This window comes from Electrophorus electricus, chromosome 19 (genome assembly GCF_041902795.1).
Source record: "Electrophorus electricus isolate QZ-2024a chromosome 19, ASM4190279v1, whole genome shotgun sequence".
Lineage (NCBI taxonomy): Eukaryota > Metazoa > Chordata > Actinopteri > Gymnotiformes > Gymnotidae > Electrophorus > Electrophorus electricus.
This window is the reverse complement of record NC_137515.1, coordinates 7,685,071-7,701,873: the sequence shown is the minus strand read 5'-3', so window position 1 is coordinate 7,701,873 and position 16,803 is coordinate 7,685,071. Positions and strand designations below refer to the sequence as shown.

The 16,803-nt window shown below is 42.0% G+C and overlaps 7 non-coding genes across 7 annotated transcripts; all 7 read left to right on the top strand.

Annotated features, from left to right (window-relative positions):
• The first annotated feature begins 457 nt into the window (after positions 1 to 457).
• On the top strand, positions 458 to 530 carry trnar-ccu (transfer RNA arginine (anticodon CCU)). Its single transcript has one exon. It is a non-coding gene; the product is annotated as a tRNA-Arg (tRNA).
• Positions 531 to 2,378: 1,848 nt separating this feature from the next.
• Positions 2,379 to 2,451, top strand: trnar-ccu (transfer RNA arginine (anticodon CCU)). The gene has a single exon. It is a non-coding gene; the product is annotated as a tRNA-Arg (tRNA).
• A 1,054-nt stretch (positions 2,452 to 3,505) lies between these two features.
• trnar-ccu (transfer RNA arginine (anticodon CCU)) lies at positions 3,506 to 3,578 on the top strand. The gene has a single exon. It is a non-coding gene; the product is annotated as a tRNA-Arg (tRNA).
• A 1,850-nt stretch (positions 3,579 to 5,428) lies between these two features.
• trnar-ccu (transfer RNA arginine (anticodon CCU)) lies at positions 5,429 to 5,501 on the top strand. The gene has a single exon. It is a non-coding gene; the product is annotated as a tRNA-Arg (tRNA).
• A 1,847-nt stretch (positions 5,502 to 7,348) lies between these two features.
• Positions 7,349 to 7,421, top strand: trnar-ccu (transfer RNA arginine (anticodon CCU)). Its single transcript has one exon. It is a non-coding gene; the product is annotated as a tRNA-Arg (tRNA).
• A 2,536-nt stretch (positions 7,422 to 9,957) lies between these two features.
• On the top strand, positions 9,958 to 10,030 carry trnar-ucu (transfer RNA arginine (anticodon UCU)). The gene has a single exon. It is a non-coding gene; the product is annotated as a tRNA-Arg (tRNA).
• Positions 10,031 to 11,383: 1,353 nt separating this feature from the next.
• trnar-ucu (transfer RNA arginine (anticodon UCU)) lies at positions 11,384 to 11,456 on the top strand. Its single transcript has one exon. It is a non-coding gene; the product is annotated as a tRNA-Arg (tRNA).
• The last annotated feature ends 5,347 nt before the right edge of the window (positions 11,457 to 16,803 follow it).

Sequence of the window (16,803 nt, the reverse complement as noted above, 5' to 3'; positions counted from 1 at the left end):
TTCAGTCCCTTCAGTGATTCAGTTTTTCTTCTGCCTCGGGTATTTATTGGCCACTCTCGTTGTTCTAGCAGTTTTCCTATTCCTCTGCCTTCACAGCTTGACTGCAGTCAGTGTGCATACGCTCATCTGTTTTTAGTGATTCCTGAAACTTTGATGCCTTAGTGAGGAGTTTGCATCAGCCATTGTGCAGTTCACCTTGTCAAATGATTGAGAAATATTGAAATCCTGTGGAACAGGTCACCTTGTCAGGATACACATCTTCAGGCACGAAAACCTCTTGTTTCTGTACCTGACAGACTGTTGTCCTATTAGAAATTAAGCATTTTATGAGAAGATACGTAAAGTTCATGAAGTGACTTCCATTATAACTCCTAAAGGTTGCTCACAAACAGCCAGAAGGTAATTTTCGACAAAAAAAAAAAAAACGGCGGAAAAGCCATTCAGCAGGTTTTGACTGGCCCCAGTGGCCTAATGGATAAGGCACTGGCCTCCTAAGCCAGGGATTGTGGGTTCGAGTCCTATCTGGGGTGCTGGCATATCTTGAGTTTAGTGACCAACACATGTCAATGGATTGGAGCTCTTGTCTTCTATCAGGTTTTAAATTATATATGAGAACCTAATTGATTGTAATCCCAATCTCAAATCAGTTTAAGTGCTTCGAGGAGTGTGCTTAGTGTTAGATTGTGTTTCGCCAGCTGTGAGGTCCTCTAAATAAAATGCTGCAACATGTTCTGCCATCTGTGTATCAATGTGAGAAAACAGTCATTTCAGATCGTATTGAGTCAGTCCAAGTTTTCAGAACTTCTGGAGGAAAATAAATAAATAAACATTGTCAGTTAAAGAAGTTACAAATGATCAAGTAGGTTGCATGTCAACCTGTTTACAAGATGAGTCTGAAATTCCTGCAACTGCAAAATTCCTACAAAACTTAATAGCATCTTTGGCTAGTTAAGCACAAATGTTTAAATGTGGCTTCGTACACGTGTACAGAAGCTGTATTCAGTCCCTTCAGTGATCTAGTTTTTCTGTTGCCTTGGGTGTTTCCTGGGCACTCTCCTTTTTCCAGCAAGTTTCCTACTCCTCTGCCTTCGCAGCTTGACTGCAGTCAGTGTGCATATGCTCACTTGCTTTTAGTGATTCCTGAAACTTTGATGCCTTAGTGAGAATTATGGAAATCCTGTGGAACAGGTCACCATGTCAGGATAAACGTCTTCAGGCACGAAAACCTCTTGCCCAAATTGATGGATTATGGGCTAGTAGGATCCTTTCCCATCTTTGCCATTCTTTTCCATCTTCCCCTCAGACCTGCAGCTTCCTACCCCCTGTTTGACTGACAGTTACTCTGCAGAGAAACCTGTACCATCCACTGTCATTCCTGTGGAAAAGGAAAAATGTTTCTGTACCTGACAGAATGTTGTCCTATTAGGAATTAAGCATTTTATGAGAAGATACGTAAAGTTCATGAAGTGACTTCCATTGTAACTCCTAAAGGTTGATCATAAACGTCCAGAAGGTCATTTTCGTCAAAAAAAAAGAAAAGTAAAGAAAAAACGGCGGAAAAGCCATTCAGGAGGTTTCGACTGGCCCCAGTGGACTAATGGAAAAGGCACTGGCTTTCTAAGCACTCTCGTTGTTCTAGCAGGTTTCCTACTCCTCTGCCTTCACAGCTTGACTGCAGTCAGTGTGCATTCGCTGATCGGTTTTTAGTGATACCTGAAATTTTGATTCCTTATTGAGGAGTTTGCATCAGCCATGGTGCAGGTCACCTTGTCATGATATACAAATGATCAAGTAGGGTGTATGTCACAACCCGTTTACAAAATGAGTCCGAACTTGCTGCAGCGTTCAAAACTTCATAGCATCTTTGGCTAGTTAAGCTCAAATGTTTAAATGTGGCCTCGTACACTTGTACAGAAACTATATTCAGTCCCTTCAGTGATTCAGTTTTTCTTCTGCCTCGGGTATTTATTGGCCACTCTCGTTGTTCTAGCAGTTTTCCTATTCCTCTGCCTTCACAGCTTGACTGCAGTCAGTGTGCATACGCTCATCTGTTTTTAGTGATTCCTGAAACTTTGATGCCTTAGTGAGGAGTTTGCATCAGCCATTGTGCAGTTCACCTTGTCAAATGATTGAGAAATATTGAAATCCTTTGGAACAGGTCACCTTGTCAGGATACACATCTTCAGGCACGAAAACCTCTTGTTTCTGTACCTGACAGACTGTTGTCCTATTAGAAATTAAGCATTTTATGAGAAGATACGTAAAGTTCATGAAGTGACTTCCATTATAACTCCTAAAGGTTGCTCACAAACAGCCAGAAGGTAATTTTCGACAAAAAAAAAAAAACGGCGGAAAAGCCATTCAGCAGGTTTTGACTGGCCCCAGTGGCCTAATGGATAAGGCACTGGCCTCCTAAGCCAGGGATTGTGGGTTCGAGTCCCGTCTGGGGTGCTGGCATATCTTGAGTTTAGTGACCAACACATGTCAATGGATTGAACCTCTTGTCTTCTATCAGGTTTTAAATTATATATGAGAACCTAATTGATTGTAATCCCAATCTCAAATCAGTTTAAGTGCTTCGAGGAGTGTGCTTAGTGTTAGATTGTGTTTCGCCAGCTGTGAGGTCCTCTAAATAAAATGCTGCAACATGTTCCGCCATCTGTGTATCAATGTGAGAAAACAGTCATTTCAGCTCGTATTGAGTCAGTCCAAGTTTTCAGAACTTCTGGAGGAAAATAAATAAATAAACATTGTCAGTTAAAGAAGTTACAAATGATCAAGTAGGTTGCATGTCAACCTGTTTACAAGATGAGTCTGAAATTCCTGCAACTGCAAAATTCCTACAAAACTTAATAGCATCTTTGGCTAGTTAAGCACAAATGTTTAAATGTGGCTTCGTACACTTGTACAGAAGCTCTATTCAGTCCCTTCAGTGATCTAGTTTTTCTGTTGCCTTGGGTGTTTCCTGGGCACTCTCCTTTTTCCAGCAAGTTTCCTACTCCTCTGCCTTCGCAGCTTGACTGCAGTCAGTGTGCATACGCTCACCTGCTTTTAGTGATTCCTGAAACTTTGATGCCTTAGTGAGAATTATGGAAATCCTGTGGAACAGGTCACCTTGTCAGGATAAACGTCTTCAGGCACGAAAACCTCTTGCCCAAATTGATGGATTATGGGCTAGTAGGATCCTTTCCCATCTTTGCCATTCTTTTCCATCTTCCCCTCAGACCTGCAGCTTCCTACCCCCTGTTTGACTGACAGTTACTCTGCAGAGAAACCTGTACCATCCACTGTCATTCCTGTGGAAAAGGAAAAATGTTTCTGTACCTGACAGAATGTTGTCCTATTAGGAATTAAGCATTTTATGAGAAGATACGTAAAGTTCATGAAGTGACTTCCATTGTAACTCCTAAAGGTTGATCATAAACTGCCAGAAGGTCATTTTCGTCAAAAAAAAAAGAAAAGAAAAGAAAAAACGGCGGAAAAGCCATTCAGGAGGTTTTGACTGGCCCCAGTGGCCTAATGGATAAGGCACTGGCCTCCTAAGCCAGGGATTGTGGGTTCGAGTCCCGTCTGGGGTGCTGGCATATCTTGAGTTTAGTGACCAACACATGTCAATGGATTGAACCTCTTGTCTTCTATCAGGTTTTAAATTATATATGAGAACCTAATTGATTGTAATCCCAATCTCAAATCAGTTTAAGTGCTTCGAGGAGTGTGCTTAGTGTTAGATTGTGTTTCGCCAGCTGTGAGGTCCTCTAAATAAAATGCTGCAACATGTTCCGCCATCTGTGTATCAATGTGAGAAAACAGTCATTTCAGCTCGTATTGAGTCAGTCCAAGTTTTCAGAACTTCTGGAGGAAAATAAATAAATAAACATTGTCAGTTAAAGAAGTTACAAATGATCAAGTAGGTTGCATGTCAACCTGTTTACAAGATGAGTCTGAAATTCCTGCAACTGCAAAATTCCTACAAAACTTAATAGCATCTTTGGCTAGTTAAGCACAAATGTTTAAATGTGGCTTCGTACACTTGTACAGAAGCTCTATTCAGTCCCTTCAGTGATCTAGTTTTTCTGTTGCCTTGGGTGTTTCCTGGGCACTCTCCTTTTTCCAGCAAGTTTCCTACTCCTCTGCCTTCGCAGCTTGACTGCAGTCAGTGTGCATACGCTCACCTGCTTTTAGTGATTCCTGAAACTTTGATGCCTTAGTGAGAATTATGGAAATCCTGTGGAACAGGTCACCTTGTCAGGATAAACGTCTTCAGGCACGAAAACCTCTTGCCCAAATTGATGGATTATGGGCTAGTAGGATCCTTTCCCATCTTTGCCATTCTTTTCCATCTTCCCCTCAGACCTGCAGCTTCCTACCCCCTGTTTGACTGACAGTTACTCTGCAGAGAAACCTGTACCATCCACTGTCATTCCTGTGGAAAAGGAAAAATGTTTCTGTACCTGACAGAATGTTGTCCTATTAGGAATTAAGCATTTTATGAGAAGATACGTAAAGTTCATGAAGTGACTTCCATTGTAACTCCTAAAGGTTGATCATAAACTGCCAGAAGGTCATTTTCGTCAAAAAAAAAAAGAAAAGAAAAGAAAAAACGGCGGAAAAGCCATTCAGGAGGTTTCGACTGGCCCCAGTGGCCTAATGGATAAGGCACTGGCTTTCTAAGCACTCTCGTTGTTCTAGCAGGTTTCCTACTCCTCTGCCTTCACAGCTTGACTGCAGTCAGTGTGCATTCGCTGATCGGTTTTTAGTGATACCTGAAATTTTGATTCCTTATTGAGGAGTTTGCATCAGCCATGGTGCAGGTCACCTTGTCATGATATACAAATGATCAAGTAGCGTGTATGTCACAACCCGTTTACAAAATGAGTCCGAACTTGCTGCAGCGTTCAAAACTTCATAGCATCTTTGGCTAGTTAAGCTCAAATGTTTAAATGTGGCCTCGTACACTTGTACAGAAACTATATTCAGTCCCTTCAGTGATTCAGTTTTTCTTCTGCCTCAGGTATTTATTGGCCACTCTCGTTGTTCTAGCAGTTTTCCTATTCCTCTGCCTTCACAGCTTGACTGCAGTCAGTGTGCATACGCTCATCTGTTTTTAGTGATTCCTGAAACTTTGATGCCTTAGTGAGGAGTTTGCATCAGCCATTGTGCAGTTCACCTTGTCAAATGATTGAGAAATATTGAAATCCTGTGGAACAGGTCACCTTGTCAGGATACACATCTTCAGGCACGAAAACCTCTTGTTTCTGTACCTGACAGACTGTTGTCCTATTAGAAATTAAGCATTTTATGAGAAGATACGTAAAGTTCATGAAGTGACTTCCATTATAACTCCTAAAGGTTGCTCACAAACAGCCAGAAGGTAATTTTCGACAAAAAAAAAAAAACGGCGGAAAAGCCATTCAGCAGGTTTTGACTGGCCCCAGTGGCCTAATGGATAAGGCACTGGCTTCCTAAGCCAGGGATTGTGGGTTCGAGTCCCGTCTGGGGTGCTGGCATATCTTGAGTTTAGCGACCAACACATGTCAATGGATTGAACCTCTTGTCTTCTATCAGGTTTTAAATTATATATGAGAACCTAATCAATTGTAGTCCCGATCTCAAATCAGTTTAAGTGCTTTGAGGAGTGTGCTTAGTGTTAGATTGTGTTTCGCCAGCTGTGAGGTCCTGTAAATAAAATGCTGCAACATCTTCTGCCATCTGTGTATCAATGTGAGAAAACAGTCATTTCAGCTCGTATTGAGTCAGTCCAAGTTTTCAGCACTTCTGGAGGAAAATAAATAAATAAACATTGTCAGTTAAAGAAGTTACAAATGATCAAGTAGGTTGCATGTCAACCTGTTTACAAGATGAGTCTGAAATTCCTGCAACTGCAAAATTCCTACAAAACTTAATAGCATCTTTGGCTAGTTAAGCACAAATGTTTAAATGTGGCTTCATACACTTGTACAGAAGCTCTATTCAGTCCCTTCAGTGATCTAGTTTTTCTGTTGCCTTGGGTGTTTCCTGGGCACTCTCCTTTTTCCAGCAAGTTTCCTACTCCTCTGCCTTCGCAGCTTGACTGCAGTCAGTGTGCATACGCTCACCTGCTTTTAGTGATTCCTGAAACTTTGATGCCTTAGTGAGAATTATGGAAATCCTGTGGAACAGGTCACCTTGTCAGGATAAACGTCTTCAGGCACGAAAACCTCTTGCCCAAATTGATGGATTATGGGCTAGTAGGATCCTTTCCCATCTTTGCCATTCTTTTCCATCTTCCCCTCAGACCTGCAGCTTCCTACCCCCTGTTTGACTGACAGTTACTCTGCAGAGAAACCTGTACCATCCACTGTCATTCCTGTGGAAAAGGAAAAATGTTTCTGTACCTGACAGAATGTTGTCCTATTAGGAATTAAGCATTTTATGAGAAGATACGTAAAGTTCATGAAGTGACTTCCATTGTAACTCCTAAAGGTTGATCATAAACGGCCAGAAGGTCATTTTCGTCAAAAAAAAGAAAAGTAAAGAAAAAACGGCGGAAAAGCCATTCAGGAGGTTTCGACTGGCCCCAGTGGCCTAATGGATAAGGCACTGGCTTTCTAAGCACTCTCGTTGTTCTAGCAGGTTTCCTACTCCTCTGCCTTCACAGCTTGACTGCAGTCAGTGTGCATTCGCTGATCGGTTTTTAGTGATACCTGAAATTTTGATTCCTTATTGAGGAGTTTGCATCAGCCATGGTGCAGGTCACCTTGTCATGATATACAAATGATCAAGTAGGGTGTATGTCACAACCCGTTTACAAAATGTGTCCGAACTTGCTGCAGCGTTCAAAACTTCATAGCATCTTTGGCTAGTTAAGCTCAAATGTTTAAATGTGGCCTCGTACACTTGTACAGAAACTATATTCAGTCCCTTCAGTGATTCAGTTTTTCTTCTGCCTCGGGTATTTATTGGCCACTCTCGTTGTTCTAGCAGTTTTCCTATTCCTCTGCCTTCACAGCTTGACTGCAGTCAGTGTGCATACGCTCATCTGTTTTTAGTGATTCCTGAAACTTTGATGCCTTAGTGAGGAGTTTGCATCAGCCATTGTGCAGTTCACCTTGTCAAATGATTGAGAAATATTGAAATCCTGTGGAACAGGTCACCTTGTCAGGATACACATCTTCAGGCACGAAAACCTCTTGTTTCTGTACCTGACAGACTGTTGTCCTATTAGAAATTAAGCATTTTATGAGAAGATACGTAAAGTTCATGAAGTGACTTCCATTATAACTCCTAAAGGTTGCTCACAAACAGCCAGAAGGTAATTTTCGACACAAAAAAAAAAACGGCGGAAAAGCCATTCAGCAGGTTTTGACTGGCCCCGGTGGCCTAATGGATAAGGCACTGGCCTCCTAAGCCAGGGATTGTGGGTTCGAGTCCCGTCTGGGGTGCTGGCATATCTTGAGTTTAGCGACCAACACATGTCAATGGATTGAACCTCTTTTCTTCTATCAGGTTTTAAATTATATATGAGAACCTAATCGATTGTAGTCCCAATCGCAAATCAGTTTAAGTGCTTTGAGGAGTGTGCTTAGTGTTAGATTGTGTTTCGCCAGCTGTGAGGTCCTGTAAATAAAATGCTGCAACATGTTCTGCCATCTGTGTATCAATGTGAGAAAACAGTCATTTCAGCTCGTATTGAGTCAGTCCAAGTTTTCAGCACTTCTGGATGAAAATAAATAAATAAACATTGTCAGTTAAAGAAGTTACAAATGATCAAGTAGGTTGCATGTCAACCTGTTTACAAGATGAGTCTGAAATTCCTGCAACTGCAAAATTCCTTCAAAACTTAATAGCGTCTTTGGCTAGTTAAGCACAAATGTTTAAATGTGGCTTCGTACACTTGTACAGAAGCTCTATTCAGTCCCTTCAGTGATCTAGTTTTTCTGTTGCCTTGGGTGTTTCCTGGGCACTCTCCTTTTTCCAGCAAGTTTCCTACTCCTCTGCCTTCGCAGCTTGACTGCAGTCAGTGTGCATACGCTCACCTGCTTTTAGTGATTCCTGAAACTTTGATGCCTTAGTGAGAATTATGGAAATCCTGTGGAACAGGTCACCTTGTCAGCATAAACGTCTTCAGGCACGAAAACCTCTTGCCCAAATTGATGGATTATGGGCTAGTAGGATCCTTTCCCATCTTTGCCATTCTTTTCCATCTTCCCCTCAGACCTGCAGCTTCCTACCCCCTGTTTGACTGACAGTTACTCTGCAGAGAAACCTGTACCATCCACTGTCATTCCTGTGGAAAAGGAAAAATGTTTCTGTACCTGACAGAATGTTGTCCTATTAGGAATTAAGCATTTTATGAGAAGATACGTAAAGTTCATGAAGTGACTTCCATTGTAACTCCTAAAGGTTGATCATAAACGGCCAGAAGGTCATTTTCGTCAAAAAAAAAGAAAAGTAAAGAAAAAACGGCGGAAAAGCCATTCAGGAGGTTTCGACTGGCCCCAGTGGCCTAATGGATAAGGCACTGGCTTTCTAAGCACTCTCGTTGTTCTAGCAGGTTTCCTACTCCTCTGCCTTCACAGCTTGACTGCAGTCAGTGTGCATTCGCTGATCGGTTTTTAGTGATACCTGAAATTTTGATTCCTTATTGAGGAGTTTGCATCAGCCATGGTGCAGGTCACCTTGTCATGATATACAAATGATCAAGTAGGGTGTATGTCACAACCCGTTTACAAAATGAGTCCGAACTTGCTGCAGCGTTCAAAACTTCATAGCATCTTTGGCTAGTTAAGAACAAATGTTTAAATGTGGCTTCGTACACTTGTACAGAAGCTCTATTCAGTCCCTTCAGTGATCTAGTTTTTTTTTGCCTTGGGTGTTTCCTGGGCACTCTCCTTTTTCCAGCAAGTTTCCTACTCCTCTGCCTTCACAGCTTGACTGCAGTCAGTGTGCATACGCTCACCTGCTTTTAGTGATTCCTGAAACTTTGATGCCTTAGTGAGAATTATGGAAATCCTGTGGAACAGGTCACCTTGTCAGGATAAACGTCTTCAGGCACGAAAACCTCTTGCCCAAATTGATGGATTATGGGCTAGTAGGATCCTTTCCCATCTTTGCCATTCTTTTCCATCTTCCCCTCAGACCTGCAGCTTCCTACCCCCTGTTTGACTGACAGTTACTCTGCAGAGAAACCTGTACCATCCACTGTCATTCCTGTGGAAAAGGAAAAATGTTTCTGTACCTGACAGAATGTTGTCCTATTAGGAATTAAGCATTTTATGAGAAGATACGTAAAGTTCATGAAGTGACTTCCATTGTAACTCCTAAAGGTTGATCATAAACGGCCAGAAGGTCATTTTCGTCAAAAAAAAAAGAAAAGAAAAGAAAAAACGGCGGAAAAGCCATTCAGGAGGTTTCGACTGGCCCCAGTGGCCTAATGGATAAGGCACTGGCTTTCTAAGCACTCTCGTTGTTCTAGCAGGTTTCCTACTCCTCTGCCTTCACAGCTTGACTGCAGTCAGTGTGCATACGCTCATCTGTTTTTAGTGATTCCTGAAACTTTGATGCCTTAGTGAGGAGTTTGCATCAGCCATGGTGCAGGTCACCTTGTCATGACATACAAATGATCAAGTAGGGTGGATGTCACAACCCATTTACAAGATGAGTCTGAACTTGCTGCAGCGTTCAAAACTTCATAGCATCTTTGCATAGTTAAGATCAAATGTTTAAATGTGCCCTCGTAATCTTGTACAGAAGCGATATTCAGTCCCTTCAGTGATCCAGTTTTTCTGCTACTTAGGGTGTTTCCTGGGCACTCTCCTTTTTCCAGGAATTAAGCATTTTATGAGAAGATACATAAAGTTCATGAAATGACTTCCATTGTAACTCCTAAAGGTTGATCACAAACAGCCAGAAGGTAATTTTCGACAAAAAAACAAAACAAAAAAAACGGCGGAAAAGCCGTTCCGCAGGTTTTGACTGGCCCCAGTGGCCTAATGGATAAGGCACTGGCTTTCTAAGCCAGGGATTGTGGGTTCAATTCCCATCTGGGGTGCTGAGGCTATGTTCTGTGTGTAGTAGCTCACAGATATCTGAGGAACCTGTCCTCTTCTGTTAGGTTTGATATTACATATAAAAGCATAAACAATTGTAGTCACAATTTAAATTTTTTGAGGAGTGGGCTTAGTCTTACATTGTGTTTCACCAGCTGTGAGGTCCTGTAAATAAAATGCTCCAACATGTTCTGCCATCTGTGCATCAATGTGAGAAAACACTCATTTGAACTCGTATTGAGTCAGTCCAAGTTTTCAGCACTTCTGGATGAAAATAAATAAATAAACATGGTCAGTTAAAGAAGTTACAAATGATCAAGTAGGGTGGATGTCACAACCCGTTTACAAGATGAGTCCGAACTTGCTGCAGCGTTCAAAACTTCATAGCATCTTTGCTTAGTTAAGCACAAATGTTTAAATGTGGCCTCGTACACTTCTACAGAAGCTATATACAGTGATGCAGTTTTTCTGCTGCCTTGGGTGTTTCCTGGGCACTCTCCTTTTTCCAGCAGGTTTCCTTCTCCTCTGACATCACATCCTGACTGCAATCAGTGTGCATACGCTCATCTGTTTTTAGTGATTCCTGAAACTTTGATGCCTTAGTGAGGAGTTTGCATCAGGCATTGAGCAGGTCACCTTCTCAAATGATTGAGAAATATGGAAATCCTGTGGAACAGGTCACCTAGTCAGGATACACATCTTCAGGCAAGAAAAGCTCTTGACAAACTGCTGGATTTTGGCCTAGTAGGATCCTTTCCCATGTTTGCCATTCTTTTCCATCTTCCATCTTTCCATCTTCCATCTGGCCTAATGGATAAGGCACTGGCTTTCTAAGCACTCTCGTTGTTCTAGCAGGTTTCCTACTCCTCTGCCTTCACAGCTTGACTGCAGTCAGTGTGCATACGCTCATCTGTTTTTAGTGATTCCTGAAACTTTGATGCCTTAGTGAGGAGTTTGCATCAGCCATGGTGCAGGTCACCTTGTCATGACATACAAATGATCAAGTAGGGTGGATGTCACAACCCATTTACAAGATGAGTCTGAACTTGCTGCAGCGTTCAAAACTTCATAGCATCTTTGCATAGTTAAGATCAAATGTTTAAATGTGCCCTCGTAATCTTGTACAGAAGCGATACTCAGTCCCTTCAGTGATCCAGTTTTTCTGCTACTTAGGGTGTTTCCTGGGCACTCTCCTTTTTCCAGGAATTAAGCATTTTATGAGAAGATACATAAAGTTCATGAAATGACTTCCATTGTAACTCCTAAAGGTCGATCACAAACAGCCAGAAGGTAATTTTCGACAAAAAAACAAAACAAAAAAACCGGCGGAAAAGCCGTTCTGCAGGTTTTGACTGGCCCCAGTGGCCTAATGGATAAGGCACTGGCTTTCTAAGCCAGGGATTGTGGGTTCAATTCCCATCTGGGGTGCTGAGGCTATGTTCTGTGTGTAGTAGCTCACAGATATCTGAGGAACCTGTCCTCTTCTGTTAGGTTTGATATTACATATAAAAGCATAAACAATTGTAGTCACAATTTAAATTCTTTGAGGAGTGGGCTTAGTCTTACATTGTGTTTCACCAGCTGTGAGGTCCTGTAAATAAAATGCTCCAACATGTTCTGCCATCTGTGCATCAATGTGAGAAAACACTCATTTGAACTCGTATTGAGTCAGTCCAAGTTTTCAGCACTTCTGGATGAAAATAAATAAATAAACATGGTCAGTTAAAGAAGTTACAAATGATCAAGTAGGGTGGATGTCACAACCCGTTTACAAGATGAGTCCGAACTTGCTGCAGCGTTCAAAACTTCATAGCATCTTTGCTTAGTTAAGCACAAATGTTTAAATGTGGCCTCGTACACTTCTACAGAAGCTATATACAGTGATGCAGTTTTTCTGCTGCCTTGGGTGTTTCCTGGGCACTCTCCTTTTTCCAGCAGGTTTCCTTCTCCTCTGACATCACATCCTGACTGCAATCAGTGTGCATACGCTCATCTGTTTTTAGTGATTCCTGAAACTTTGATGCCTTAGTGAGGAGTTTGCATCAGGCATTGTGCAGGTCACCTTCTCAATTGATTGAGAAATATGGAAATCCTGTGGAACAGGTCACCTAGTCAGGATACACATCTTCAGGCAAGAAAAGCTCTTGACAAACTGCTGGATTTTGGCCTAGTAGGATCCTTTCCCATGTTTGCCATTCTTCTCCATCTTCCATCTTTCCATCTTCCATCTGGCCTAATGGATAAGGCATTGGCTTTCTAAGCACTCTTGCTGTTCTAGCAGGTTTCCTTCTCCTCTGACATCACATCCTGACTGCAATCAGTGTGCATACGCTCATCTGTTTTTAGTGATTCCTGAAACTTTGATGCCTTAGTGAGGAGTTTGCATCAGGCATTGTGCAGGTCACCTTCTCAAATGATTGAGAAATATGGAAATCCTGTGGAACAGGTCACCTAGTCAGGATACACATCTTCAGGCAAGAAAAGCTCTTGACAAACTGCTGGATTTTGGCCTAGTAGGATCCTTTCCCATGTTTGCCATTCTTTTCCATCTTCCATCTTTCCATCTTCCATCTGGCCTAATGGATAAGGCACTGGCTTTCTAAGCACTCTTGTTGTTCTAGCAGGTTTCCTACTCCTCTTGCTTCGCAACTTGACTACGGACAGTCTGCATACGCTCATCTGTTTTTAGTGATTCCAGAAAGTTTGAATGCCTTAGTGAAGAGTTTGCATTAGACATCTTTGCCATTCTTTTCCATCTTCCCCGCAGACCTGCAGCTTCCTACCTCTTGTTTGACTGACAGTTACTCTGCAGAGAAACCTGTACCATCCACTGTCATTCCTGTGGAAAAGGAAAAATGTTTCTGTACCTGACAGACTGTTGTCCTATTAGGAATTAAGCCTTTTATGAGAAGATACGTAAAGTTCACAAAGTGACTTCCATTGTAACTTCTAAAGTTTGATCATAAACAGCCAGAAGGTCATTTTCGACAAAAAAACAAACAGCGGAAAAGCCATTCAGGAGGTTTCGACTGGCCCCAGTGGCCTAATGGATAAGGCACTGGCTTTCTAAGCACTCTCGTTGTTCTAGCAGGTTTCCTACTCCTCTGCCTTCACAGCTTGACTGCAGTCAGTGTGCATACGCTCATCTGTTTTTAGTGATTCCTGAAACTTTGATGCCTTAGTGAGGAGTTTGCATCAGCCATGGTGCAGGTCACCTTGTCATGACATACAAATGATCAAGTAGGGTGGATGTCACAACCCATTTACAAGATGAGTCTGAACTTGCTGCAGCGTTCAAAACTTCATAGCATCTTTGCATAGTTAAGATCAAATGTTTAAATGTGCCCTCGTAATCTTGTACAGAAGCGATACTCAGTCCCTTCAGTGATCCAGTTTTTCTGCTACTTAGGGTGTTTCCTGGGCACTCTCCTTTTTCCAGGAATTAAGCATTTTATGAGAAGATACATAAAGTTCATGAAATGACTTCCAATGTAACTCCTAAAGGTTGATCACAAACAGCCAGAAGGTAATTTTCGACAAAAAAACAAAACAAAAAAACCGGCGGAAAAGCCGTTCCGCAGGTTTTGACTGGCCCCGTTGGCCTAATGGATAAGGCACTGGCCTTCTAAGCCAGGAATTGTGGGTTCAATTCCCATCTGGGTGTGCTGAGGCTATGTTCTGTGTGTAGTAGCTCACAGATATCTGAGGAACCTGTCCTCTTCTGTTAGGTTTGATATTACATATAAAAGCATAAACAATTGTAGTCACAATTTAAATTCTTTGAGGAGTGGGCTTAGTCTTACATTGTGTTTCACCAGCTGTGAGGTCCTGTAAATAAAATGCTCCAACATGTTCTGCCATCTGTGCATCAATGTGAGAAAACACTCATTTGAACTCGTATTGAGTCAGTCCAAGTTTTCAGCACTTCTGGATGAAAATAAATAAATAAACATGGTCAGTTAAAGAAGTTACAAATGATCAAGTAGAGTGGATGTCACAACCCGTTTACAAGATGAGTCCGAACTTGCTGCAGCGTTCAAAACTTCATAGCATCTTTGCTTAGTTAAGCACAAATGTTTAAATGTGGCCTCGTACACTTCTACAGAAGCTATATACAGTGATGCAGTTTTTCTGCTGCCTTGGGTGTTTCCTGGGCACTCTCCTTTTTCCAGCAGGTTTCCTTCTCCTCTGACATCACATCCTGACTGCAATCAGTGTGCATACGCTCATCTGTTTTTAGTGATTCCTGAAACTTTGATGCCTTAGTGAGGAGTTTGCATCAGGCATTGTGCAGGTCACCTTCTCAATTGATTGAGAAATATGGAAATCCTGTGGAACAGGTCACCTAGTCAGGATACACATCTTCAGGCAAGAAAAGCTCTTGACAAACTGCTGGATTTTGGCCTAGTAGGATCCTTTCCCATGTTTGCCATTCTTCTCCATCTTCCATCTTTCCATCTTCCATCTGGCCTAATGGATAAGGCATTGGCTTTCTAAGCACTCTTGCTGTTCTAGCAGGTTTCCTTCTCCTCTGACATCACATCCTGACTGCAATCAGTGTGCATACGCTCATCTGTTTTTAGTGATTCCTGAAACTTTGATGCCTTAGTGAGGAGTTTGCATCAGGCATTGTGCAGGTCACCTTCTCAAATGATTGAGAAATATGGAAATCCTGTGGAACAGGTCACCTAGTCAGGATACACATCTTCAGGCAAGAAAAGCTCTTGACAAACTGCTGGATTTTGGCCTAGTAGGATCCTTTCCCATGTTTGCCATTCTTTTCCATCTTCCATCTTTCCATCTTCCATCTGGCCTAATGGATAAGGCACTGGCTTTCTAAGCACTCTTGTTGTTCTAGCAGGTTTCCTACTCCTCTTGCTTCGCAACTTGACTACGGACAGTCTGCATACGCTCATCTGTTTTTAGTGATTCCAGAAAGTTTGAATGCCTTAGTGAAGAGTTTGCATTAGACATCTTTGCCATTCTTTTCCATCTTCCCCGCAGACCTGCAGCTTCCTACCTCTTGTTTGACTGACAGTTACTCTGCAGAGAAACCTGTACCATCCACTGTCATTCCTGTGGAAAAGGAAAAATGTTTCTGTACCTGACAGACTGTTGTCCTATTAGGAATTAAGCCTTTTATGAGAAGATACGTAAAGTTCACAAAGTGACTTCCATTGTAACTTCTAAAGTTTGATCATAAACAGCCAGAAGGTCATTTTCGACAAAAAAACAAACAGCGGAAAGGCCATTCAGGAGGTTTCGACTGGCCCCAGTGGCCTAATGGATAAGGCACTGGCTTTCTAAGCACTCTCGTTGTTCTAGCAGGTTTCCTACTCCTCTGCCTTCACAGCTTGACTGCAGTCAGTGTGCATACGCTCATCTGTTTTTAGTGATTCCTGAAACTTTGATGCCTTAGTGAGGAGTTTGCATCAGCCATGGTGCAGGTCACCTTGTCATGACATACAAATGATCAAGTAGGGTGGATGTCACAACCCATTTACAAGATGAGTCTGAACTTGCTGCAGCGTTCAAAACTTCATAGCATCTTTGCATAGTTAAGATCAAATGTTTAAATGTGCCCTCGTAATCTTGTACAGAAGCGATACTCAGTCCCTTCAGTGATCCAGTTTTTCTGCTACTTAGGGTGTTTCCTGGGCACTCTCCTTTTTCCAGGAATTAAGCATTTTATGAGAAGATACATAAAGTTCATGAAATGACTTCCAATGTAACTCCTAAAGGTTGATCACAAACAGCCAGAAGGTAATTTTCGACAAAAAAACAAAACAAAAAAACCGGCGGAAAAGCCGTTCCGCAGGTTTTGACTGGCCCCGTTGGCCTAATGGATAAGGCACTGGCCTTCTAAGCCAGGAATTGTGGGTTCAATTCCCATCTGGGTGTGCTGAGGCTATGTTCTGTGTGTGGTAGCTCACAGATATCTGAGGAACCTGTCCTCTTCTGTTAGGTTTGATATTACATATAAAAGCATAAACAATTGTAGTCACAATTTAAATTCTTTGAGGAGTGGGCTTAGTCTTACATTGTGTTTCACCAGCTGTGAGGTCCTGTAAATAAAATGCTCCAACATGTTCTGCCATCTGTGCATCAATGTGAGAAAACACTCATTTGAACTCGTATTGAGTCAGTCCAAGTTTTCAGCACTTCTGGATGAAAATAAATAAATAAACATGGTCAGTTAAAGAAGTTACAAATGATCAAGTAGGGTGGATGTCACAACCCGTTTACAAGATGAGTCCGAACTTGCTGCAGCGTTCAAAACTTCATAGCATCTTTGCTTAGTTAAGCACAAATGTTTAAATGTGGCCTCGTACACTTCTACAGAAGCTATATACAGTGATGCAGTTTTTCTGCTGCCTTGGGTGTTTCCTGGGCACTCTCCTTTTTCCAGCAGGTTTCCTTCTCCTCTGACATCACATCCTGACTGCAATCAGTGTGCATACGCTCATCTGTTTTTAGTGATTCCTGAAACTTTGATGCCTTAGTGAGGAGTTTGCATCAGGCATTGAGCAGGTCACCTTCTCAAATGATTGAGAAATATGGAAATCCTGTGGAACAGGTCACCTAGTCAGGATACACATCTTCAGGCAAGAAAAGCTCTTGACAAACTGCTGGATTTTGGCCTAGTAGGATCCTTTCCCATGTTTGCCATTCTTTTCCATCTTCCATCTTTCCATCTTCCATCTGGCCTAATGGATAAGGCACTGGCTTTCTAAGCACTCTTGTTGTTCTAGCAGGTTTCCTACTCCTCTTGCTT